At 36.6% G+C, this 27,268-nt stretch overlaps 1 pseudogene across 1 annotated transcript in view; it reads left to right on the forward strand.

Annotated features, from left to right (window-relative positions):
- Positions 1-12,067, forward strand: part of LOC308562053 (developmentally-regulated GTP-binding protein 1 pseudogene) — a 49,644-nt pseudogene extending 37,577 nt beyond the window's left edge. Inside the window, exon 2 of the transcript in view lies at positions 11,127-12,067. The product of the transcript in view is annotated as a developmentally-regulated GTP-binding protein 1 pseudogene (transcript). The remainder of the gene's footprint in view (positions 1-11,126) is intronic.
- The last annotated feature ends 15,201 nt before the right edge of the window (positions 12,068-27,268 follow it).

Below are 27,268 nucleotides of genomic sequence, written 5' to 3' on the forward strand. Positions count from 1 at the left end.
CTCAAACTCACTTCTAATGGAAAAAATAATTAAACTTACTTTGAGATGCTGTTTTATTGTATCATGTTTACAAAAGCTGAAAACTTGAAAAAATAATCCATTAGTAAGACTATAGGGAAACAGGCATCCTCATATATAGGGTGTCCCTCCAAAAATGTGCTTTGAATGATTATAAAGTCAATGCTTTTTAACATACAGTTCATTTTCAAAATTTTAAAGAATCTACAGAAATGAGTAATTTTTTTTTGGTCTGTTTTCAAACTGATGAGTGTTCTGGTCCAGCCACTGCTGATAACGCGAAGCAATGGAATCGCAAACATCAAGAATCATTTCGTTCGGTAGTTGTGCTCCCTCAATTCATCAACTGTTGCTGGTTTTGTACCATAAACTTTATCTTTTATGTCTCCCCATAAAAAAGTCTAGTGGATAAATTTTCTTTGTTCAAAGCTTAGTCTGGCTTCACCCCTTATTTCAAATCAATTAAACATGAAAATTAAGTGAGTTATCAGCTGTTAAAGTGTGTATACATTTTGGGGGAGACACCCTGTGTCCCAAAAAATGTACACACACTTTGAATAATTATAAAAGCAGTGTCTGTACTTCAACTGCGTTTTCATTCATTTTAGGATGAATTTCCTTTGTTCGAAGCTTAGTCTGGCTGAAAAGAAAGAAACATCAATTGAGCTATCAGCTGTTAATGTGTGTATACATGTTTTGGGGACACCCTGTAATGCTGAGTGAAATATATATTGGTGCAATTCTTATGAACAGAAATTTGGCAATAACTATCAAAAATGCAGAAACCTTTGACACAACAATCCAACATATGACATATTTTTTAGATATGCTTGCACAGGTTGAAAAATTATATAGATGTACACACTCACTCAAAGTATATTGTCTAATAGCAAAGTCTCACCTTTGTAATATCAAAATATGCATCAATATGAGACAAATCAAATACTTATGAGAACTGAAATCATTGTTTTTATTTTCACAGAAACACCACAAGCCTAACATTTTAATATATATTATTATTTAATATACATTTTAAATTATTATTAATAGTACAGACTAAAATTAAAAGCACAGTAGCAAAATGAACACAAACTCTATAAAGTGATAAATGAAATAAAGTAAATAATAACATGTGTAGGCATTCAAATTGAGTTTGTAGATTTCTGTGTGGACAGGAAGAATAAGGGTTTTGTCGAGAAAATGAGAGTAAGAAAGACTCTATTAGAATATATCATTCAACAATGTGCTCTAGGAAAACATATGAGTGATATATTTTATAAGCCTTTCAATAGCAGAAAATAACTTTCAGTTACCTTCAGAATTGAATGACAAATTGGCTGGAAATAAAATTCTAAGATCAAATTCTTTTTCCTTCAAACTTCCACTGAAAGGGCCTCCATCACACCTTACATTAGATCAGGTTATACACACAGACAAACATATCGTGCGTTTCTACTTTTATTACAATATCAGGTATGTGATTATCTCACTAATTTCTTACCCACTGTCCTGTAAACTCCATGATAACAGAGACTGTATTTTATTTGTCTCTTATTTGCCTAAGCTTATGTCTGATATAAAGGCACAGGAAATATATTTTAAATAAATACATGAGCAGACGAGTAAACACAAAGAAATATATAAGAACCCTATTTGGCCTGGCCGGCATGGCTCAATGGTTGAGCGTCGACCTATGAACCAGGAGGTAAGGGTTTCGATCCCTGGTCAGGGCACATGCTAGTTGTGGATCGATCCCCAGTAGGGGTCACGCAGGAGGCAGCCGATCAATGACTCCCTCATCATTGATATTTCTATCTCTCTCTCCCTCTCCCTTCCTCTCTCTGAAATCAATAAAAAACATATTTTAAAAAAATAAATAAAAATAAAATCCTTATTTGCATTGCTTTATTTTCCTCTGGCATACAGCATTAGAGTAAAGGTATCTAAGGAGAGGTAAATTTTGCTCTGTAGTAAAAAAGCTTTATATTCTAAGGTCATGCTTAAAAGACTGTTTAATACTCATTTGAACGTGGTAAGAATTTGTCTGTGTGTAGCTTCTTAAAGTCTACACCATAGAACTTTTTTCTTGAGTTGAAATCATTTGGATTCAAAATTTAAATACACCTATTAAAATATAATTATGTCAATCAGTGATGCAAGATCTTGGGCAAAAATATGAACACAGTAATAGTTAACACCAAGTATTTTCCTTGTGCTAGATGCTCTTTCAGGGGATTCATGCGTAATAACCAATTAATCCCAAATGGACTCTACGAAGTTGCGTTAATTATATAGATGAGGCATCTGATATAAACAAAGGTTAAGAAAATTGTCCAAAAAAGAGAATGATTGGGCGAGGCGAGATTCTTCTTGATGCTAAGATAAACATCATCTACATGTATGTAAAATATATGTGCATAGTCATAGAACAGATATACAGAAGGAACTCAGCAGCGGTTACTCCTGGGGGAGCCTAGAGGAACAAGAACCTACAGTGAGAGGAAGATTGATGTTTTACCATGAACACCTCTGTACTGTCGGAAGGTTTACTGTGTATACATGTTACACTTTCCGTTGGAAAAAAAGATAAAGAGGAAAAATACTGCCTGTCCTAAATGTGAGATATTTGTGCTCCCCTTGGCAAGGGATGCCAAACGAAGAGAGAAAAATCAAGGCCCACATTGTCAGTATCAGTCTTGCCATGGTCGGCCAGTCCTGGGCAAGTGTTTAACAGAAAGCATTTAGGGTAATTTATAAACATAAAAAATATGCATTTTGTAGGTGCTACCAATATGCCTTTGCTGAAAAACATATTTAAAATATACTGTGCTTCCTTTTATTTGAATTGTTTTCTATATCAATTCATTTAAAAAGGCCTTTGTGAAATATGTTCCCACTGTAATACATATTTATATATTAATCATTTATTTATTAATAGAATAATTGCATCGTGCTCTACCTACATGTACTGATATTCAGAAGTATTTCTTTGAAAACAGCACTGGCTTTTTGATCCCCATAATTCCAGTCTTGTAATCATTCAACATCAAATTAGGAGCAAATCTCATCATTTTTAAAGCGATGCTGAGGTGGTACTGTGAGCTATCAGTCTAAGATATTGTTTCCGTTGTCACAAAAAGCACCTGTAAGAACTAGCTGATATGTCCGTTTCAAAATGAGCTTTAAAAAAAAATCTATAATATGAAAGACAAGAAATAAATTACAAAAGACAAGACTTATAGTAGGATGAGCCACTACTGTTATTTTGCCTTCAGCTCAATCACATGCAACAAAAAATAATCATAATTCAAAGGACACAAGACAGGAGGGAACGGGGTTGGCAGTGCTTTTTTCACTTTGAGATAATTACAAGCAAGCAAGGACCTTGACCCTTAATAAAAGAACTTCATCTTTATAAAAAATATTTTAAATAAATATATATTTGATGTAAGAGCAGCACATCATTTGGAGAGATAAAGGCAAATAATAATAGCTGACATTTAATAACACATTCCAATCAACCTTGCACTCTTACATTCATCATCACATTTAATATCCCATTTTCTAAATATTCAAGATAACAAACAGGTGCCACAATGATAAGTAATTTTTTCAAAATAAACCACCATAGAAACAGAAGGGAAAAAACTCAAATCCAGGATCTCAGTTCTAAGCGTGGAGTTAAGCATACAGCATTTATTCACCAAATATTTATTTAGCTCCCCTCTGCAAGTGCTCTCCTAAGACCTTAGTATGCAGTTCTCTCAAGGAGCTTACTTGTTAGTGGGAGAGACTGATGGTAGGTGTCAAGTGAACTAATTTATTTTTTAATTACATTTTGTGATAAATTATATAATGGAAATGAATAGTGTGTGGTGAGTGAGGCTGAGGGGAAGCTCCTTTGAGTAGTGGAGTCAAGGAAGGCTTCCTGGAGGCTGTGGCACAGAGCTAAGCACTAAAGGATGTGAAGAACAGGAGGGAGGACACTGCAAGCAGAAGGAAAACAAAGTCCCTGAGGTTAAAAACAAACAAACAAAAACACCTTCGCATGTTTGTGGAACAAAAAGGAAGCCAGTGTCTTGGACTATGGAACAAGAAGGAGAATGGCATGAGTGAAATCTGTAGAGGTGGAAATGGGGCCAGATTACATAAAATCATAAAAGGAGTTTGAATTTTACTCTAAACGGCATAGGAATTCATTTAAGGGATTTACCCAGAAAATAGCTATCTAATTTACAATTTTAAATGTAAAATTTGCTTAGCAAATAATTAGATGGTAGCACTATTTACTTAAATTGACTGTAGAACCTACACTTAAACAAGGATAGTTTTGAAAATGAAAGGAGGCATTACTAAAAATTACACTATGACAACAGGTCTAAACTAGGACTGTTCTAGGTGTGTGGGTTGGCTTTTGCTCCATAGGATACTACCCACTAGATTTAAGCAACATTTATTTAGCTCATGATTCTCTATGTCTGTTAGGAGCCTATTTAACTTATTTCCTCTGGGTTCACAAGCAGTTGGTGGCTGAATTATCTAGATGGCCTCTGATTCTCTCTAGACTTATATGTCTGGCTGTCATCAAGCAGGGGTATGGGAGCAAATGTACCAGGATGGCTCACCCACATGGTGGCAACAGAGTTCTACAAGCAATAAAAGTTAAAGCTATAAGACCTTTTGAGACCTAGGCTCATAATTCATATTACAGTGGTACCTCGGTTTTTGAACATGTCCCTTGAAGAGCATTTCAGTTTACGAACGCCTTGAACCTGGAAGCAAATGCTTCAGTTTTCGAACACTCTTCGGAAGTCGAACATGCCACACGGCTTCCGCTGAGGGCAAGATCCGGAGGCCTAGCTGCCGGCTGTGGATCCCTTGGTTTTTGAACTTTTCAGAACTTGATCGGTCTTCCAGAACGGATGACATTCAAAAACCGAGGCACCACTGTACTTGTAATTCATCATTTTGACTACACTCAATGTTTCAAAAGAAGATCACACAGCCAGCTCCAGATTTAAGGGGTGAGGAGCCAGGCTCCACCTTTTGGTGATAGTTACTACAAAGTATTACACCCATTTTTCACTCTACAACACCAGGCACACTGGAATGTGTGATCACCCTACATTTACTGAAGTGAGGAAAACTAAAGAAAGCACAGCTTCTTTCCAAGTACCAGAAAACCAAGGCAATGCCACTCCCTCTGACTTCATACACAGGTCTTAGAATTTTGAAAATATCTTCTTTAAAAGCCATACCAGGACTTCAAAACACTAAAGCTGACAATCTGCGAGGTTGTCTAAGATGGATCCTCTTCTTAGAATAATCCTATAAACCCTTCCTAAACCATTCATATTCTCAGAATGAAGTAGGCATCTTTAAAGCAGATGTTTAAATCAGGTATATTCACTGAATATACTGGTCAAACATAGAAGATATTTGCAATTCCTGGTCTTATGCTTCCCGATTTCTCAAGTTGCCTCTGGGGCAAAATACTCTCATAGCCCTAGGATTCTTACCCTTGAGGGGACATGTTGATGGCAGCTGAAAAATTAATGATCACAACTGGACCATTAATAATTTTTCTGTAGCTTTGCCAAATTTTCTAAGGAAATTCAAATTGAATCAGGATAAAACCCTGAACAACAGGAAGTATGTCTCACAGCTTGACATGCTCTCAGCTTTGTTTCTCTCCGGGTACTCCCATTCCCTCCTGCCTCGAGGGCAAGGTCTCCACTAGGCCTTGTGTAACCACATCCCCACCTCCTCATGCACCTAATCAGCTCTCAGTGGACCAAGATTTTACACAAGTCTCCATTCTAAAGAGTTTCCCAGAGTATATTGATGAGCTGCCAGGTTTGAGAACCACTAAAGTTATTGACAAGTGTATAGTTGAATCTAGATGCTTTGCTTAATCTTGCTCCAAATCACACTTATGTTGCCTTGAAACGAAAGAAATCATAATCTATAAATTATTCCCCAAGAAGAGACAAATCATCCTTTTAATTTCTCTGAGATACTTTTACTAGAAAAAGAAAAGTCTGTGTCACCAAATTAAAAAATCCTTCTCCTATTAGTACACTTTTCAAATTTCAGACACCTGGTTCCTGTAAATTAGAACAGTTTCTTAGGGATATGGCTGGCAGATCCCACTTTTATGTAGTCAGTCTTCAAGGCCGCACGTTATTCTCTTAAAAAGAATGCTGGAGTATATAAAAATAAACAATAGCAACCACAAGCATACAGAAAAGAAAATTCCTGCTCAATCACACATAAACTAATAGAGAGCAAAATCCATACAATGAACAAGGTTTGCTATTTTTTTCTTATGTGTACACCACCATCAAAGCAGTAATAGCAATAATGGCTATAATCATTGAGTCCTGCACTGTAGCCTCCACCGGGCCTTTCCCTAAGCATGTTACTTGCATTAGACTATTTAATCTTCACAAAATCATGAGGTAGGAGTGCCATCCCTATTTTAAAGATGAAGAACCCAGAACCTAAGAATGTTAAGTAACTTGGCTTAGTCACACAGCTGATAAGTGATAGAGATGGGTTAGGACTCAGGTCATCATATCCCAAAAGCTGTGAGTTCCACCATTGCATTGCTACAACCTGCCATGGAGTGAGTTTCCTAGGTGTGGAGCAAAGGCAAAGAGGATAACAAGATCTGAAAACATGGTTGTGATTTCTCAACATGTGTGTAGTAATGACTACAAATTTTACTTCCAAACTTAGGATTCTCCCAAATCCAATCAGTGAGCAACCCATAATTTAGGTAAATACATGACTACTCCCAGGGAAACATGATCACGTTTGATCACATGTTCATATTTCAGTCCTTTATACTTAGAGATACTTACTAAGCTAAAATGTGAGTGTTTTAAGGGGCAGGATTTGTCTGATTTTGTTTCTATCGCATTCATGTCTGTCAATGAGATCAAACTTTCTTTGGTGCTTGATCAGTAAAAAATAGAATTCAGGGGCTGCCCACCAAATGAACAGAAGTCACTAGTGGGAATTAATTGATCCAACTGAATGGCTCCCATTCAAGGGGACAAACATGAATCAATGCAAGTACTCCTTTCCCATATACCATTTCTTCCTGCAAGAAAAAGGACATTTCACCAATTTGCTAAGTGGTTCAGGAATTTTCACAACTAGTGAAGCAAGTTACTCATATATGGATTATTCCTGGGAATAATTTTGTTTGAAAGTGATTTATGTCTCAACTAGTGGTAAATAGTCAGTGCAGATCATCTGAACATAATTTGCACTGTGAATTTTTGAGGGGAAAAAAGCTTTCCAAATGATTAGTAAAGACTTTAAAAAATATCATGCATTCATACATCTTTATCTTTTTTGCTTCTGTTATTATTTATCTTCTGAGTGGAAATTTGTCTTTTCACATTTCCATAGCAAATACTTTAAATTGTTTTAGATATAGTCCAAAAAGACATTGTTTCCAGTAAATGGAATACTTAAATAATCTATTCTTTATCTTTATCTTCTCCTGAATGTTATACACAGAGTTTCTCTGATATTATGTAAGATTTTTATTGAATTATGTTAAGAACTGTTTAAGGTCATTTTAGGTAGAGTTTAACAAACCAAATGTAATCATTTTTATACAGAAAATCCTCATGATTCAATGCCACATGCTGGGTCTAGTTATTTGAATGTATCTAGATGAAAGTCAAGAGAATAAAACCATATATTTCCTGGGACTATGCTCTTAATTTCATAACCCCTCTCACCTCCTGTTTTCAAGACCAAAGGACCATTTGGCCCAAATATCAAGACCTGTGCCTACATTTTAGCAAAGGTAGGATGAAGTTTTATCGAGCATACAGACCTCCTGAAACCTATTAGTCCTATCTAAATCTGAGAGTGAGAGGGCAGATCCATAGGTAAGGATTCTCATGACAGGAAAATTGCAAGGATCATAACAAAACTTGGGAAGGACATTGTTTTTCTTTCAAATGCTCCATTGAAATCAGTTCCTCATAATTGCTGGTAGGAAAAAAAGGAACTATATCTTTTTTCTTTAAACAGCTTTATAAAATCTTCTATCTATAGCTAACCGGTTTTCTAATATGTCAGGAAGCGCACTTAAAGGAAGTACATAAGAGGCAGATCTACACTCTGCTCATCTACACAAAGAAGCCTAAAAGTTTGCTTTGTGGGGCTAAGTGACTAAGATGAGCTATCCACATTAATAAAATTACATAAGAAATGTCCAAAGCATATTTTGTGCTATGTGGAGACAGACACTGTCAATCAAAGATAGAGAGTTTTAATAAGGAGATTTAATTAAGGCACATATCATCTTCAGAAATATGAGTCCTTAATTCTGACAAAATCTCTGCCAAACGTAGTTCAGCTGTGCCAATTATCAAAGATTGGAAATTCAGAAAGTCAGGTTGTAAAAAAAAAAAAAAAAGCGTGCTAAAGAGTGACTTCTAAACGGGAATACACTGCCCAGGCAATGTATTGCTGGGGACCTGATCCTATGACTGCACAGCAGAGCCAAGGCCTATTACTCCATCCTTTAGCTGTCCTTTCAATTTTTGCATAATTCAGTGTAACTGGAAGTATTATCTTCATTTGAGCCATATCTGTCTCTGAAGTTTTATTGTTTAATTCTTGCACTCTAAAATTATCCAGATGTAGTCTAACACTACTTCTCTACAGTTGTATCTGGTATGTTTTTTCCTTTCCTGACACAGCTGGATTCCCTGTTGTTTCTACTGTTACCATATGACCCTGTTTTAGACCCCACCACTATCTGGGTCAGTCTCTTCTGGAAGAAATCTTAGCTTCCTAATCCAAGGGACCACAAAGTGTGATCCATTCAGTGTGTCACATGACAGGACTATTGCCTCTATTCCTCTGGACTCCAAAATTTTGTAATTGCTACCTAAGTTTGCATTAACATTTTGGCAGTTACAGCACTGTTGGCTGATTTTGAATTTGTAATCAATTTAAAAACCTGTCTTTTTCTTATGAACAGCTAGCTATTGAGCCAGGTTTCTCTGTATTTTGCACTTACCTGTTGATTAATTTAAGTCTAAATTTGTTCCATCCTTATTGAACAAATGATCAACATCTACTTGTAGAAAAATTAGAAAATACAGCAAGATAAGTGAGAAAAAGTATAAATCATCCCTTTATTCGCAGCTTTTGAAGACATCTGCCATTTACATTTTGGAAAATACTTTATCAACCTCTTTTTCTATTCATACACATGCTGACTGTGGGATATTCATGTTCATTTCTGTGCACACACACACAAAATGTAATTATATATGCTCTTATGATCTCCCCTTTTCCAAGTTGCACTTTGTAAATGTCTTTAAAATTTTAACATATATATTTATTCATCTATATTTTCATTTGTAATGGTTTTACAATATTCCAGTTTTAGATAAAACATTGTTCCAGGTACTATAGCTACGTAACAAATGACTTCAAAACATAGTGACTTAAAGCAATATTTATTTTGCTAACAAATCTGCAATTTCAAAGAGCTCAACGACTTGTCTCTTCTCTACTTAGAATCGCTGTAGTGGCTCAAAGGCTGGAAGGTGGATCATCTGAAATCTCATTTACTTACATGCCCAATACATGCAGGCTTTGGGCAGCGACCTTAGGGGGGCTTTCTGCTAGAACACCTACGCATGACCTTGCCATGTGGTCTGGACTTCCTCACAATAAGCTGGGTTTCAAGGCAGAAAAATTCCCAAAAGAGAAAGAGCCAGGTGGCTAGTCACACTGCCTTTAAAGGTCACCCAATTTCACTTTTATCATATTCTATTCAGTGAGACAGCCACAAAGTCCTGCCTAGGTTCAGCGGGGAAGGAAAACAGACTCAAACTCTAAATGGGGGAGTGACAATGTTAAGAAAGAGCATGTGGGACTGGAAGTACCGTCATGCCTATTTTTGGAAAGTAGTGCCACCACAGCCACAATTCATTTAACCTACTTAACATTTTTAAATTTCCACCATTATAATACATGCTGCAAAAACAATTCTCGAATAAATATACATTTGTGAGTATTTATGCAATTACTTCCCTAGGATACATTCTGAAAATAGTGATTAATGGGTCTAATTTTATGCACTATTTTAAGACTTTTGATAGACATCGGCAAACTGCCATTCAAAGAACAGGATGGCTATTTAATATCCGACCATCAGTGTGCGAATGGAAAGGCCCATTTCCTGGTTCCAGTTTAAACACTAAGTGTTATCAGGCTTCTTAATATTAGGCAGTGGTACATTATTGTTATTTAAATTTAAATATCTTTGATTAGTAGTACATTTGAACATTTTATGTCTACTGGTTATTTGTATTTCTTCTGAGAAATTGCTTTTTTCTTGGCCTTTGATCACCTTTTCTTTTGATCTTTCCTTTTGAAGTCTTAAAGAATTATGTATTAATGACATTAAAACTTGTCAACTATATTGCAATGTTTTCCCTGATTTATTTGCTTTTTATATTCTATGTGAAGTTCTTATATTTGCCTGTATTCAGAAGAAAATTCATTTCTTAATAATGGTGTGAGGTCTTTTTTAAGACTCATACATTACATAAAAATTCATCTATATTTTTTTCTAATACATTTTTTAATTTTTATATAAAATCTTTAATAAATCTGAATTTTGGTATATGGGAAGAAGTAAAAATATTTTTTTTTGAAATAATTATCTATTTTCCTGAGAACTATTTCTTTAATAATCTATTGTCTCCTGTTATTGTAGATGTCACCTTTATCATACACCAAATACATAAACATACTTTTTAATTTTTTTATATGCTTCCCCTTATCTGTCTATTCCAACTTATTTGTCTATCAAGCTATTCTTCTACCTATTAATGTATTCTTACCACACTATTCTAGATACCACTGCTTTATGGGCAATGATGTGTAAACTTTCTTGTTTCTTAAAGCCATTTGAGAATCTGATAGAAGTTTTAAATTCTTTACTAGAAAAAAATGCATATATGTGCATACACAAAACTGTTTTCATTCAGTCCATACAATTACCCATCCCTGAGGCCTATATAAGAGTTTGATTTGGGTTCGTGGATTTTCACTAGTGGGGAAGTCAGCACTACTCAGTAGCCCGGCGGGGGCATATTCCGGTGCAGGGCAGCCTATGATTTCACTACTCTCCCCACTGTGTCTGGTGTCATCAGGTACATAGGTGCCAAGGTCCAGCTCCTGAATCTCCCAGGTCTTAGCGAGGATGCCAAGGATGGGAAAGGCAGAGGCTGTCAAGTCATTGCAGTGGCCTGAAGGTATAACTTGACCCTGCCTGTTCTGAATGTCCTGAAAGTCTTAGGACATTAGGTTATTGAAAATGAGCGGGAAGGCTTTGGCACTCGCTGGAGCAGCACATCCCCTAGCACAGGCCAAAAGAAGAACAATAAGGGAGATGTTCATCTGCCGGCCACTTGCCCTCAGACAGAGTGAGCTGGGTGCTGGAGCTCTGACCAGAGTTCAGAACTCAGAATGTTGATGTGACTCTGCAGAGCGACGCCACATCGGATGACCTCACTGACGTGATGGAAGGAAACTGTATATCCTCAGTATCCATGGATAAGGCTATCATCTATAAGGTGCCTCACTATTTAGCCATCTCTGCCCATCATTGCTGGAATTCTGACGACCTGTTGGGAAAGATGTGGGACTATTTGAAACTAATGAGGATTTATACCAAACCCAAGGCCAGCTGACAGATTACACATCCCCAGTGATGCTGTCTTACCCTAGGGTCACTGTAAAGGATTTCTGCATGAAGATTCACAAAGATCTTGTCAAAGAATTTAAATACGCTCTGGTCTGGGGCCTCTCTGTGAAGCACAATCCTCAAAAAGTGGGTAAAAACCATATACTTAGAGAAGTAAGATGTCATTCAGAGTGTGTAGAAGTGACAACCACACCAACTTTCTGCAAGGCCAACCACACCAGCTTTTCCCATGACCAGACACCTTGCCCCAAGCCCTCTGGCTTTGGCAGCCACTGGATCAGGATTTAAGGGATTGAGGTGGAGGTACCCAAACTGGAAATTCACTTGCCTTATCTTGTAATCACCTTGTATATTGAACTATACAAAAAAACCTGCTAAAAAAAAAAATGACCATATTCAGTAAAGATTTCACAAATATCTATTCATAATTAATGTGGTCATAGGATCACAAACATTTTTAAAATCTTGTTCAGGGCATGCATATGCAAATCTGAAAATATGTAAACAAGGACACCTTTAACTAAGGTGAGACTAATGAATGTTTAATGAATTCTTGAGTGACTTAAACTTTCAGTGACAGTGTTCTTTCTGATTTTAATGCTTACTTATAGGGACACATCAGTAATTAATTATTAAACTTTTATCTTTCATCATTTAATTAATGGGAACTAAAGACAACTTGAATATATTCTATTACTGAAGAAAATAACAAAATACAATAACTACCAAAGAAAAAAATTTATGAAAGCTCATATAAGGCAAACTTTGTTGATTTTTAAATCAACTATATTTACAAAAATCTATTAAGATAAATATAAGCTTTATATCAACACAAATATTTCATGGTTGATTTATGAATATGATGGATAGGAACAGCTACAAAACAGAAGAAAAGGAAAATCTTTAAAATATTCAATTCTAGCATGTGTCCATGACCTTTTGTGCTTTGTGCCACATAGTGAATTATTCATTCACAGAACGTTGATAACAATTTGACATACAGTCTATACACAGTGGATCAAATCATTGAGCTGGGAGATAGAAGACTGCAATTCTCCTTTGACTCTGCCATTACCTATGTGACCCTGGCCAGTTCATTCATGCACTCAACAAAATTTTAGGAAACTTCTGCCATGTGTTATGCACTCTACCAATCAGTGGAATACAGCAGTTTACAAATTGTCCCTGATTTCATAAAGTTTACAGTCCAGTCATTTAACTTCTATTCAAGTCATTTACTTTCTAGTCAAGACACAATTTTTTAGTCTCAAGTGTTCTTATTTATGAAATGAAATGACTGGATATTTATAATATCTTATCAAAGACTCCTGAGTCTTCATCAATAAAACATGTGCTTTCAGTCATGTTCTCCATAATGATTGTAGGTTGTCCTAAGTTATGCTTACCATGTTGCTAGACCCCCATGTGACCTCTAGCATTTTTTCCTTGAGTCAATTGGCATTTTTGCTGTATAATATATCAAATACTATCATAATACTTGCTGAAAAATGCAGGTGTCCATCCCATGAGCATGACTTCTTTAAGTTCCATTTCATAACTCAGAGAATTCCAACCAGTGTGAATGGGTTGTGGGGACATAAGGAGAGAGCAATTTTCTCCAGCTTCAGAGTGGTATAATAGGGTGTGTAGGCCAGAGTACCTGGCTTGTGGTCTCCTAAATCAAGAAGCCTTCTATTGCCTTTAAGGACTGCATATATACATGTACCATTTTCTAGGTATGCCATAATGTGAAAGAAATTGGTATTTCTTTAACAAAGTATTGCTCCAACTAACCAAGTTATAAAATCAAAACTGTAAATATTACAATGTAGGTAAAGAAATAAGGTAAATAGCAGAAGAGAATTTAAAAAAAAAAGGTCACAGTCAAGTTCTAAAATATCTTTTAGAGCACCAAAACTAATTTAATATTATCTAGACTCAATAAAACAAATAAATTCATAATTTCAGCTTATGAGGCAGTGTCCCCTTCCCCTTTATTTAATGTGTTTAAGTAGCATTCACTAAAGATGCGATAAATGGCTTTGACATGTGTAAAGTTAAATAATACATATGGCCAAATCCAATTTCCACTGATTTTGTCCATGAAACCACAAGGGATAGTTATAATTATTTTTAAAGCTTCCTCTTCTCTCTTAAATATGAGGAAATAAGTTAGATCAAAGCCCTGATTTATATAAGAAGTCTTGTCAATCCTATCAGCCCTCAAGTCACTCAGACCTGCCCACCTCCCCATTCTCACAGCCAAAGTATAGCTTTCAACTCTGTCATCCAGTCTACCTCCTTATTGTTTCCAGAATGCTCCTCTGTGCTGTGAAAGACATTTTATAGGATGCCCTTTGTCTATGTAAATGATTTCCGCAGAAGGAGGAATGCACAAACTACTATAATCTCAAACTGATTCAAGAGGGTTTTGTGTGTTTTTGTAGTAGATTTTCTTTCAAAGTACATAACACTAGATAACCAAATAAAGTCAAATTTCCTTGATATGATACACAATGTTCTTCTTGATCTGGATTCAGCATTCTCTTTAGTCTCATCTCCTACTGTTTCTACTTTAAACAATTCTAAACTATTTACAGTCTCCCACACCCCAAATACTAGTACATCCAATACTGGTGTATTTGAGTATGTCTTTGTTAGTCTATAATATCCTCTATTTCCACTTGTCATATCCTTCCATTCCACTTCTCTGATCTACACAGATAAAGTTAATTACTCCATGGTTTAAAAATGCTGCTCTTACAACAGAGTTAAAAGTGTGCTTATGATTATAAGGCCCCTGGCAACCTGAGTCCAAAGCTCCCATCTCAGTAGGAGCAGTCACCTAGCAGAAACTTGGCAACTGACAAACCACAAAGTGACCACAAGCCCCTGCCAAACAGTCAATGACCAGTGAGAACACCTGTACCTGACACCAGGAATGACAGAAAAAACACAGAGAGAGAGGGAAGATGGCAGCACTGTGAGAAGTAGCAGAGCGCCCCCACTCCCAGCCACGGACTCGATTTACTCCTAAAATACTATGTAGCCAGTTTGGAAAAAACAGAGAAACATGCCTGAGTGGACATATTGCAAATAGGGAGCACTGAAGAAACACCACAGAGTCTGCACCCATACACCAGCTTACACAACAAGGTTGGGGCTGAGACACACAGTTAGCCAACCTGAGAGGAGAGTCCTCCCAAGGACTGATCAACAACAATCTAGACCCAACCACAACAGGAGATCCCAAAGAACCCACAAAAGGGACCCACCTAGAGCAAAGAGCTCAGAAGTATAAGGCTCCACTAGACTCACAATACAAAATCCCTCCCCATAAGACAGGGAGACAACAAATATATTTAATATATAGATACAAACACTAAGAGCCACCAAAATGAGGAGAAAAAGAAACAACCCCCAAATTAAAGAAAAGGAAAAATCGCCAGAAAAAGACTTTGATGAGATAGAGTTAAGCGAGTTATCAGAAAAAGAGTTCATAGTAATGATTATAAAGATGCACAAGGAAATTAATGAGAAAAACAAGCCACTAGATGGTAAGATCAAAGATCTTAGTGAAAACATGAAAAAAAAGTTATGTAACATAAACAAAAAACAGACAGAAATAACGAATGCTGTATCTGATATCAAGAATACACTGGAAAGAATTAAAAGCAGGCTCAATGAAGCAGAGGATAGAATAAGTGACTTAGAAGACAAGGCAGAAAAAAATCAATCAGAGCAGCAAAAAGAAAAAACACTTAAAAAGCATGAGGACAGTCTAAGGGAGCTTTGGGACAAAATGAAATGAAACAGCATTCACATTATAGGAATGCCAGAGGGGGAGGAAAGAGAGCAAGGAATAAAGAACATGGTGGAGGAAATAATGACAGAAAACTTCCCTATACTGGTGAGGGAGAAAGTCACACAAGTTCAGGAAGCACAGAGGGCTCCAAACAAGAGAGACCCAAAGAGACCCACTCCAAGGCACATCATAATTAAAATGGAAAATGGCAGGGACAAAGAGAATATTAAGGGCTACAAGGGAGAGACAAGCAGTGATCTACAAGGGAACCCCCATAAGATCTCTCTACAAGGGAGAGACAAGCAGTGATCTACAAGGGAACCCCCATCAGATCTCTCAATAGAAAATCTTCAGGCCAGAAGGGAGTGGCATGAAGTTCTCAAAGTAATGAAAAGCAAGAACATGCAACCAAGATTGCTTTATCCAGCAAAGCTATCATTTAAAATTGAAGGTGAAATAAAGAGCTTCCCAGACAAAAAAAAGAAAAAAAAAAAGAAAAGAAAGGCTAAAGGAGTTCAGTACCACCAAACCAGCATTGCAAGAAATGCTAAAAGCACTGCTTTAAGAAAAAGAAGGAATAGTGAGAGAAAGGTTCATCAGCATAAAGGGGAAAAATGACATTAAATAAGTATATATAAATAGTAACCTTAAATGTAAATAGAATAAATGGTCCAATCAAGAGACACAGAGTAGCTGAATGGATAAGAAAACAGGACCAAAATATATGCTGTCTACAAGAGACCCACCTGAGAGCAAAAGATTCACACAGGCTAAAAGTGAAGGGATGGAATAAAATATTCCATGCAAATGGAAAGGGGGGAAAAAGCTGGAGTAGCAATACTTATTTCTGACAAAACAGACTTCAAAATAAAGACCATAACAAGAGACAAAGATGGTCACTACATAATATTAAAGGGATCAATTCAACAGGAGGAAATAACACTTATAAACCTTTATGCACCAACTATAGGAGCACCTAAATATATAAAATATTTCTTGGGGGACTTTAAGGGGGAGATTGACAGCAACACAATCATAGTAGGGGACTTTAATACCCCACTGTCAGCATTGGACACATCATCAAAACAAAAAATCAACAGGGAAACACAGACCTTAAATGACTCACTAGACCTAATGGACTTAATTGACATTTACAGAACATTTCATCCCAAAGCAGCAGCATACACATTCTTCTCAAGTGCACATGGAACATTGTCAAAAATAGACCACATGTTAGGGCACAGGGCAAGTCTCTACAAATTCAAGAAGATTGAAATCATATCAAGCATCTTCTTGGATCACAATGCCATGAAACTAGAAATCAACCACTATAAAAAAAATTTAAAAATATTCAAACACATGGAAGCTAAATAACATCCTATTAAACAATGAATAGGTTACCAACGAGATCAAGGAAGAAATCAAACAATTCATGGAAAAAACAAAAATGACCAGACAACAACCCAAAATCTATGGGACACAACGAAAGCAGTCCTGAGAGGAAAATCCATAGCATTACAGGCCTATCTCAAGAAACAAAAAGTTCTAATGAACCATCTAACACAACAACTAAAATAACTAGAATGAGAACAGCAAGAAAAGCCCCAAGGAAGTAGAAGGAAGAAAATAATAAAGATCAGAGCATAAATTAATGACATAGAGACTAAAAAAAAATACAAAAAAATCAATGAAACCAAAAGCTGGCTCTTTGAAAAGATAAATAAGATTGATGCACCTTTACCCAGACTCACTAAGAAACAAAGAGAGAGGACCCAAATAAGTAAAATCAGAAATGAAAGAGGTGATATAACAACTGACCCAACAGAAATACAAAGGATTGTAAGAAAATACTATGAGCAACTATGTGCCAAAAAACTGAACAATATGGGTGAAATGGACAAATTCCTAGAAGCATACAACCTTCCAAAGCTGAATCAAGAAGAGGCAGAAAACCTGAATAGGCCAATAACGACTAATGAAATTGAAGCAGTAATCAAAAAACTCCCAACAAACGAAAGTCCTGGACCAGATGGATTTACAGATGAGTTTTACCAAGCATTCGAAGAAGAATTAACACCTATTCTACTCACACTCTTCCAGAAAATCCAAGAGGAGGGAAAACTCCCAAAATCTTTTTATGAGACCAGCATCATCCTAACCCCAAACCAGATAAAGACACCACAAAGAAAGAAAATTACAGGTCACTATCCCTGATGAACATAGATGCTAAAAATCCTCAACAAAATACTAGCACACCAGATCCAGCAATACATTAAAAAGATCATACACCACAACCAAGTGGGATTTACTCCGTGGATGCAAGGCTGGTATAACATCCGCAAATCAATAAATGTGATACATCACATAAACAAAATGAAGGACAAAAATCATATGATCATATCAATAGATGCAGAAAAAGCATTTGACAAAATGCAGCACCCATTTCTGATAAAAACTCTCAGCAAAGTAGGAATAGGGGGATCATACTTGAACATAATAAAAGTCATATATGACAAACCTACAGCCAATATCATACTCAATGGGCAAAAACTAAAATCTTTTCCCTTAAAAACAGGAACAAGAAAGGGATGTCCACTTTCACCACTCTTCTTCAACATAGTACTGGAAGTCTTTGCCACAGCCATCAGAGAGGAAGAAAATATAAAAGGTATCCAAATTGGAAAGGAAGAAGTAAAACTGTCATTTGCAGATGTCATGATATTGTACATAGAAAATCCTAAAGACTCCATCAAAGTACTACTAGATTTGATAAACGAATTTGGCAAGGTAGCTGGATACAAAATCAACATCCAGAAATCAATGGCATTCTTATATACCAACAATGAACTTTCAGAGAGAGAAACTAAAAAAGCAATACCATTTACCACTGCAACTAAAAAAGTAAGATACCTAGAAATAAACTTAACCAAGGATGTAAAAGACCTGTACTCAAAAAACTACAGGACACTGGAAAAAGAAATAGAGGAAGATTTAAACAAGTGGAAGAAGATACCATGCTCATGGATTGGAAGAATTAATATCATTAAAATGTCCATACTACCCAAAGCAATTTATAAATTCAGTGCAATTCCTATTAAAATACCAACAGCATATTTCACAGATCTAGAACAAATATTCCAAAAATTTATACGGAACCAAAAAGGACCCTAACGAGCCACAGCAATCTTGAGAAAGAAGAACAGAGTTGGAGCAATCACTTTACCAGATATCAAACTATCCTACAAAGCCATTGCAATCAAAACGGCCTGGTATTGGTACAACAACAGGCATATATATCAATGGAACAGAACAGAGACTCCAGAAATAGACCCACGCCATTATGGTCAGTTAATATTTGACAAAGGAGGCAAGATCCTACAATGGAGTAAAGACAGTCTCTTCAATAAGTGGTGCTGGGAAAATTGGACAGATACATGCAAAAAAAATGAGACCAGACCACCAATTTCACCATACACAAAAATAAACTCAAAATGGATAAGATATTTAAATGTAAGTCACAAAACTATAAAAATTCTGGAAGAAAACATAGGCAGTAAAGTCACAGACATCCCACATGGTGGGATTTTCAGTGATACATCTCTTAGGGCAAGAGAAACAAAAGAAAAAGTAAACATGGGACTACATCAAACTAAAAAGCTTCTGCACAGCAAAATAAATCAGCCTCAAAATACAAAGGAACCCCATGAGCTGGGAAAACATATTTGCCAAGGATGTATCTGATAAGGGGCTAATTTCCAAAGTGTACAAAGAACTCATACTGGTCAGCAAAAGGAAGACAAACAATCCAATTAAGAAATGGGCAAAGAACCTGAATAGACTCTTCTCCAAAGAGGACATACAAACACTTCTCCAAAGAGGCCAAGAGGCATATGAGAAAATGCTCAGTGTCATTAATCATCAGAGAGATGCAAATTAAAACCACAATGAGGTATCACTTCACACCTGTAAGAATGGCTGCCATCAACAAATCAACAAATGACAGGTGCTGGCGAGGGTGTAGAGAAAGGGGAGCCCTAGTACACTGCTGGTGGAAATGCAGACTGGTGCAGCCCCTATGGAAAACAGTATGGAGGTTCCTCAAAAAATTAAAAATGGAGCTACCTTTTGACCCAGTGATCCCACTTCTAGAAATATGTCCTAAGAATCCTGAAACACCAATCAGAAAGAATATGTGCCCCCCTATGTTCATAGCAGTGCAATTCACAATAGCTAAGATCTGGAAACAGCCCAAGTGCCCATCAGTAGATGACTGGATAAAAAAGCTGTGGGACATTCACACCATGGAATACTACCTAGCTGTAAAAAAGAAGGATCTCATACCCTTTGGGATAGTATGGAAGGACCTGGAGAATATTATGCTAAGTGAAATAAGCCAGGCAGAGAAAGACAAATATCACATGATCTCACTTATATGTGGAATCTAAAGAACTTAATAAACAGATGAACAGAATAGATTCAATGACATGGAAGCGTGGATCAGACTGACGAGTCTCAGAGGGACGAGAAGGGAGGGTGGGTGGAGGGGGAAAGATTATCCAAAGAATTTATATGCATATATGCACAACCCACGAACACAAACAATGATGTGGAGAGGGACTGCGGAGGGGGGTGGGAAGGAGTGGAATGGGTCATTGGGGAGAAAAAGGGACATCTGTAATATTTTGAACAAAAATAAACACCAAAAAAAAAGGAACACAGAAAGAACAAACAAGGTTGAACTCTTTACCTAACTCCCAACTCCCCACTCCCTCTCCCATCCAACTAAGTCCTATAAAAAACAATCTCTCCTGCCTCAGGGTGGTAACTGCCCATTGAGCCTCTCTCCACCTGCACCCAGGTGGTTTTCAATAAATTTGTTTTTAACTCTCAACAAGCCTTGTACGTCTCTCCCTTGGCAAATCCCCTTAACAATGATGTCCATCTTATCTACCAAATAGGATCTTTTTGAGAGTAGACATTGTGGATTGTAACTTATTCAACCAGCATAAGGCCCAGCATATATTAGATATATAGTAAATATCTATTATATTAAAGGACAATTTTTCCTACAAAGTTTTTCATAATATTCTTTGAAGCTTTAGAAGTCAAATTATAATTGAGGATCTCTGTAAGATAATGTGATTTCAACCATGACAAAATATTTTCAACTGTTTACAAAATTAACAACATATTACTTCCATGTAGTGAAAGAAGGCTTTGAAGTTACAATGCCTATATTCAAAATTCCTTTTTCATTTTAACAATGACTATGAAGCAGACAGATATTTTTCCATTGATTTTTAGAAAGAGCTTAAGAGAGGGAAGGAGGGAGGGGGAGGGAACATCTATGTAAGACAGATGCATCGATTGGTTGCCTCCTACAGGGCACTCACCAGGGCTAGGGATTTAAACTGCAACCCAGGTATGTGCCCTTGCCTGGGAATCAAAACCAGAACCCTTCAATCCGCGGGCTGATGCTCTAACCACTGAGTAACCAGGCAGGGCTGCAACCTGTTTTTGTGGCCCTTGAGCTAAGAATTTATTTTTTTTTAATTTTTAGAGTTGTTCAAAAATAGAAGAAAGAAGAATATGTGATAGAGACCCGCAAAACCTATTAGATGTCTGGATTGATAGCAGATCATATGGACCTGCAATGTGATCTGGAGTTCTGGGACATTCAGAGTTAAACTGAATGTAGATGATATGTAGAACCAAGCACTGGATGTGAGTATCTGTGGAGAAAGGGTAAGGCAAAAAGACAAAAGGCAAAAAGGCTGAAGTGTGAAACCCGGGGCATGCAAATGTTCAGATATCACCAGAAAAGGGAGATGAGAAGGAGCAGTCACTGGAGAAGTATAACAGCAGAGAAGTCAAGAGAATACAGTGACCCAGGAAGGCAATATCGGTTTGTTGTGCCTAATGCTGCTGAAAAATGGAGTAAGTTAAGGACAGAAGAGTTACCATGAGGGGGCAACATGCAAGATCTACTTCACGGATAAGATGGGGAAGACAGCCCACGTGGAGGTTGTTGAAGTGACAATGAAGTGAGACATACAGCAGAAACAGCTTTCTTTAATGAGTCTTGCTTGCAAATGATACAAAAAATATATATGTGGTGTAATTGAAATAGGATGGGAGGTCAAGAAAAGGGACAATTTTGCTTTTTCTTTTGCCTCAAGATTGCAAGTGCTAAAAGCATGTTATTATGCTGATGTGAATTGATACTTTAAGGATGAGTGGATGTTAGCCAGATATGGAGGAGTAAAAAGACTCTCTTGGGGTGGGGGGTGGGGGGGTAGGAGGCAGAATGTGTAAAAAAAAAGCCTGAGGAGAAAAAAAAGAAAAGCTTAGTACTTTTAAAGAAGTGATATCTGGGCAGTTTGCCCAAAAACTGGTGAGGGAAGCAGGAGACAGAAGTTATATATAGTAGGGGCAGTGTTGTGCTCTTAGGCCTGATTTCTGAATTGGCTCCCAGGGAGAAATTTAAAAATTTGCACACAATTTATAAAGAATAATAACATATAAAATGCAGTCTGCTATAAATGCTATATAGCCAATTGGTTCTCACAGACAGTTTTGTTGATTTTTGCTAAACTCTGATGTCCGTAGTTAATCTATGGTTTCAGTGAACAAACAAGCATAGCTTCAACATTAATGTTGGTTGATATTTTTATATCTATGAGCAAGTAAGATGAAAGTGAAACGATGAAGATATATCTTTGATATCATACTTGTTGTTCAATGACACGCAGGGCATCTTTGTTGAATCACATAACAGTTTTCCAAACCTGAAAGAATATTTACTTAATTTGTTATGATACTTAAAATATAACAGCTACATACATGACACTTATCAATCTGTATTATTAATACTTTCTCTAACACTTTCTTAAGTTGATACAGTCAACAAAACAGTAAGTCCAGTTCTGAATAATCCTGATTTCTAGCATTTGCCAATTTCTATATGTAATACTCCCACTACTACCAATTTTGAGCTAACAAAGTGACATCACTAAATGCTGAGCTGCGAAGAGTAACACAGCTCTTCATTATATGGCACTTCCATGATGCAGACACAATAGGTGTAAGATAAGAGTAAACCTCAAAATACTAGTAAAATGTAGTCAAATAATTAGGAAGTGATGAGTTTTGAGTACTTATTACCTTTGTTTCAAATGGAATGTATTTAATTTTAAGTTTATACAATACTGTTTGTAAGGTTATATAATACTGTCTGTAAGTATTGAAATAATGTCCAAGTTTAAGAACCTGCTCACAAAGTTTAGCTCTTGCAAGCTGGTGCAAACCAAGTCCCTCATGCCATTGTGTAGGGCCATATGCTGCAGTGCCTCACGGGCCATGTTGCAAATGCTGGATATCAAACTAAGTGCAAGGGGAAGCCATGATGTGCTTTAAACATTTTAAAGTGTAGTAGTAGTGTTATCAGAGAAATGCTTGGATGGTCTTTCTTCATTGCTAGTGTGTGTTGGGCTCTTGCAGGCCCCCACGGGAAGTTGAGGTGTGGTAGAAAGCTTTATTTGTGTGGAATTACAGCCTTAGGTTTCCAAAGTCCCATTTCCCTTAATCCAGTCCTGGAAGATGTGCAGCTGGGGATTCAATAGAGCAAGAAGCAAAGCCAGCGACCAAGGTTTCTGTTCCATGGTGGAGCTGGGTTGGGTTTAGTATGAGGCTAGTTGCAGTCCATTGGGCCATTGTGTGGGGGGTCCACATGGCTATGGGCCAAGTAGGCAAATGCAGGAACATGAAAGCCCCTGTAAGCCAGGAGCCAAGAGCAAGCAAGCAAGAGAGCAAATTCCTTTGTTTACGACCTGAAGTATCTCAAACCATGTCTACTCTGCCCAATGACCTGCTCCCAGGTGTGACTGACATACAAATACCTCTTATTTCACCCCGACTTTACTGGGAATGCATCTATTCTTCCCCAGTCCACTCATTCCCCTTCCCCTGGGGGAGGGGGCCAAGGTGGGAGGTGGGAGTAGCAGATCTGTGGCTTCCTAGGGAGTGTTAAACTGCAGCTTCCTAGCAAAGCTGCGCAAATGACATGCCTATACTATTTGGCCTTCCATTTGCTCCTTCCCACTTCATTAATAACTGGGTTTATTACAGATGTATCAGTAGGAGCAATTAGACCCACAGAAATATAGCTAGTTTTTTCAATAAAATCTTATTGGTTGCTTAATACATTCAAAAAAACAGGAGAATTTAAAACCAAGGTTTGATGGCAGTTGAGAAGAGTTACATTGTAATATGCCACAAATGTTTGCACGTAAATGATTTTTTAAAATCCATTCCAGCTTAGTCCTTCTGTGATTCTCCATGACTACACTAACTTCTGCGAACATGAAAATATAGGGCTCACCGCTGACACTCCATGAAAGAGATCCTGGATATCTGATGCTTGAAGCCCAGTGGGCTCTGGTAGAAAGCATGCTGATCTCAATTCTGGTGAGCTGTTTTGCAAGGCCCGAAATCTTCTAATAAATCTGCTATAATTAAAAAATCAGTATTGTTAAAAATAAAATAGTACCCCACAGTTTCCAGTACGAAACTAAAAATATGTGAACGGCACATATAATAAAAGGTGAAAATGAAATTTGTTTTCATGCTATAAAGCTAATGAAAAAGTAGTTTAAGAAAGAAATGAGATCATCATAGCTGCTTGTATGTACCATTCCTAGCAAGAAAATTTTTAATAGAGAGAAGAGATGAAATCACTCCACAACGAATAGGTAGCCTGAACAAACATGAAATTTTACTAAATGCTTAGGAAATCTAAAATTAAACTGCAGAATTAAAAGATATGATTTTTACACTTGTGACACTAGCAAACTGGTTGTTTTCAATGTCGCTCTAAAAAGTGGTTTGATGGGAGCCAAAGTGTCTTTTGGCTTGTGAGCCTAAGTGATAAATTGCTCAGCCAGCATGTTTTCCCTTTCCAAGACAATAGAAGCTTTTCATTACACTGTCAGTGGCAGTTGGTTAACAAGTCTAGATAATCAAACTAAAAACTACTCTTATTAACAGTTTAAAGCTTTATTGAATGTCTTGAAAATAACTTGAAGAGTATACTTTGTAGTTAAATAATATTATAAACCACAACATGTACTAGTGGCTCCAAGATGTAAAAATCTTTTTTTTTTAATTAAAGAAACATGATAATTAAAGGTGAACTCTCAAGATAATTGATTGAAAATTTATCTCTTTCAAATTATCATAAAAGTGACAATTTTACTGCAGTTGTGAATAAATAATATTCTTGAGAATGTAGAGTTAAGTGGACTTACCTATTGTTCATAATTTAGATATATACTTAAGAATCCTAGTAGTGCATCTGTTTCTCATTATTGATCCATGTATAGAAAGGGTAGCGTACTTAAGTTATTCTTGTTAAAATATTATAATTTGTAAAAAAACATTATTAAGCATTATCATTCATTGACAAGCATAGATATCTAATGTAACATACACAGAGGAATAAAAGACTCAACTAGAAGCATAAAAACTAAAAATAGAATGAATTGATTTGCATAAAGTAATTTAATATTGAGACACCATCTTGCCAAAACTCCCTTTCTATCTTATCCTGTATCGTTGGTCAAACAGAATTATCAACTAATGAGATGTTACATAGTCTTGAATATGTGTTGCCCGCATTATTTCACCCACATGTGATGTAATATGTAATATGGTTTCAACTACAGAGACTTCTTAACCACCCCCCACTTTCTCCTCTATAGTATCTTTTCATTTGATAGTAGGATTAATTCTCATCAATTTTCTTTAGAAGTCAGTTCTGTTTTTCAAGTGTCTGATTCAGAAAGAAGGACTTTATGCACAGGCTCTTAAGGATTACATGGCTGTGAAATATCCATCTTGCTTGGAGATAACAGCCAGAGAGGAAGGTAATAATAAGAATGGTAGCAAATAGTTGTAGTCACAATTTGATTTGAAAGAAGGTCCTTGTCATAATTTCATGAGTGAGTTGGCAGGGTAATTTTCTAGTTTGTGCCTCTCTAAGTTAAAGAATAAAAGATCTGTAAAGCACAGGGAATATTAACAGTATTAATTTAAATTTTATAAAAATAAGGATTTGTACTGCTTACACGATCTAATATATCAAAAATATAATAAATTATTAAAATCTTAGTTGCATCCTCCAAATCAGTAAGTTATGCATAATAATAGTAAACACCAAAGTTTTGTTGTACCAAATAAAAATTTAAATCCTTGTAATGTGGGTTGTGTTGAGCACATAGTAAATGGTCGAGAATGGTGACTATGATGAGAAGGAGAATTTTGAAGTCACCTAAAATTTATTACCAGACATGAGTCTTTAAAAGTATCTTCTGGAGCCTGGCTTGTGTGGCTCAGTGGTTGAGCATTGACCCATGCACCAAGAGGTTGCTGGTTCGATTCTCAGTCAGGGCATGACCAGGTTGTGGCTCTATCCCTAGTAGGGGGCATGCAGGAGGCAGCCAATTGACATTTCTCTCTCTCTCTCTCTCACTTCTCCCTCTCTCCTCCTCCCTAAAAAAAAAAAAAAATTATATATATATGTAAGTTTAATCCCCCTTTGACTCAGCAATTTCCACTTTGAGAAGCTATTTCTAAAGAAATAATTAGATATGTGTGCCAAGATTTATATGTAAAGATTTTCATAAAGGTTCATTGGAATTAAGATAATGTTAGCAACCTACAAGTTAAACAAAAGTGGAATGGTTAAATAAATCATGATTCATCAATTAAATAAAACACATGCAGCCATTATAATGACATTGCAGAGTAATATTGGATGACAAGGTACATTTTTCATAGTATATTGTTAAATATACTAGGAAAGGTATTTATGACATACTATTAAATGTCTAGGAAAGATATTTACTGAGTACATTGATCTTATTTGGAATTTGAGGTTTTAAAGGACCCTAGAATCATAAATCAGAGTGATAACCAGTGCTGGAATGAATGCTGGAGTGAACAACTCTGGGAATCTATAAAGTCAACTTTAACTATTTTAAGAATAACCCACTACAAGCAGTTTAGGACACTAGTTCACTAAATCAAGAGGCACTTCTTTGACAAGTTCATTTTGGGATGATCTCAATGATCACTAATGCCTTAAAATCTATAATTAGAGAATGTGGCCTTCCCTCCACATCCTGAACAACTGAGGGGAAAGCCTAATGTAGAGAACTGGGCAAGTGGGTGTGAAATTCAAGCAGCAGTTGGCTCTGGTGGTCTTCAGCAGGTGTTCATTTACATATTTTGGCCATCACCTCCCTCGCCTTTTGCCCAGCATGCCAATATGCTCTGGCCTGAATGAATATTTACACCAAAAGCTGTCTGATCTAGTGAAAAATGTACTGAATATAAAGCATTGGGTTGATTTATGATCCTGGCCCTAATGCACATACACAGTACATGCAGAGTCCTAAAGATGCCCTTTAAATTTTATGGATGCCCCTTATCTCAACCAGATTTCCTGGTCACACAGAGTTTAAAGTTAAACTAATAGAAAACTGTGCTTGAGAGGACTTGAATCTCACCATAAGTACTGCTGTTGTAAGGGTCCAAATTCTGGAAAGAAACAAAAAGGTGTAGTCAGAGTGTGACCTTCATCCATCTTCAGTTTACCTATATGCAAAGTGTGGGTTGAGGAAAAG

This window comes from Miniopterus schreibersii, assembly GCF_964146895.1.
Source record: "Miniopterus schreibersii genome assembly, chromosome: 9".
In the NCBI taxonomy this organism is placed as follows: domain Eukaryota; kingdom Metazoa; phylum Chordata; class Mammalia; order Chiroptera; family Miniopteridae; genus Miniopterus; species Miniopterus schreibersii.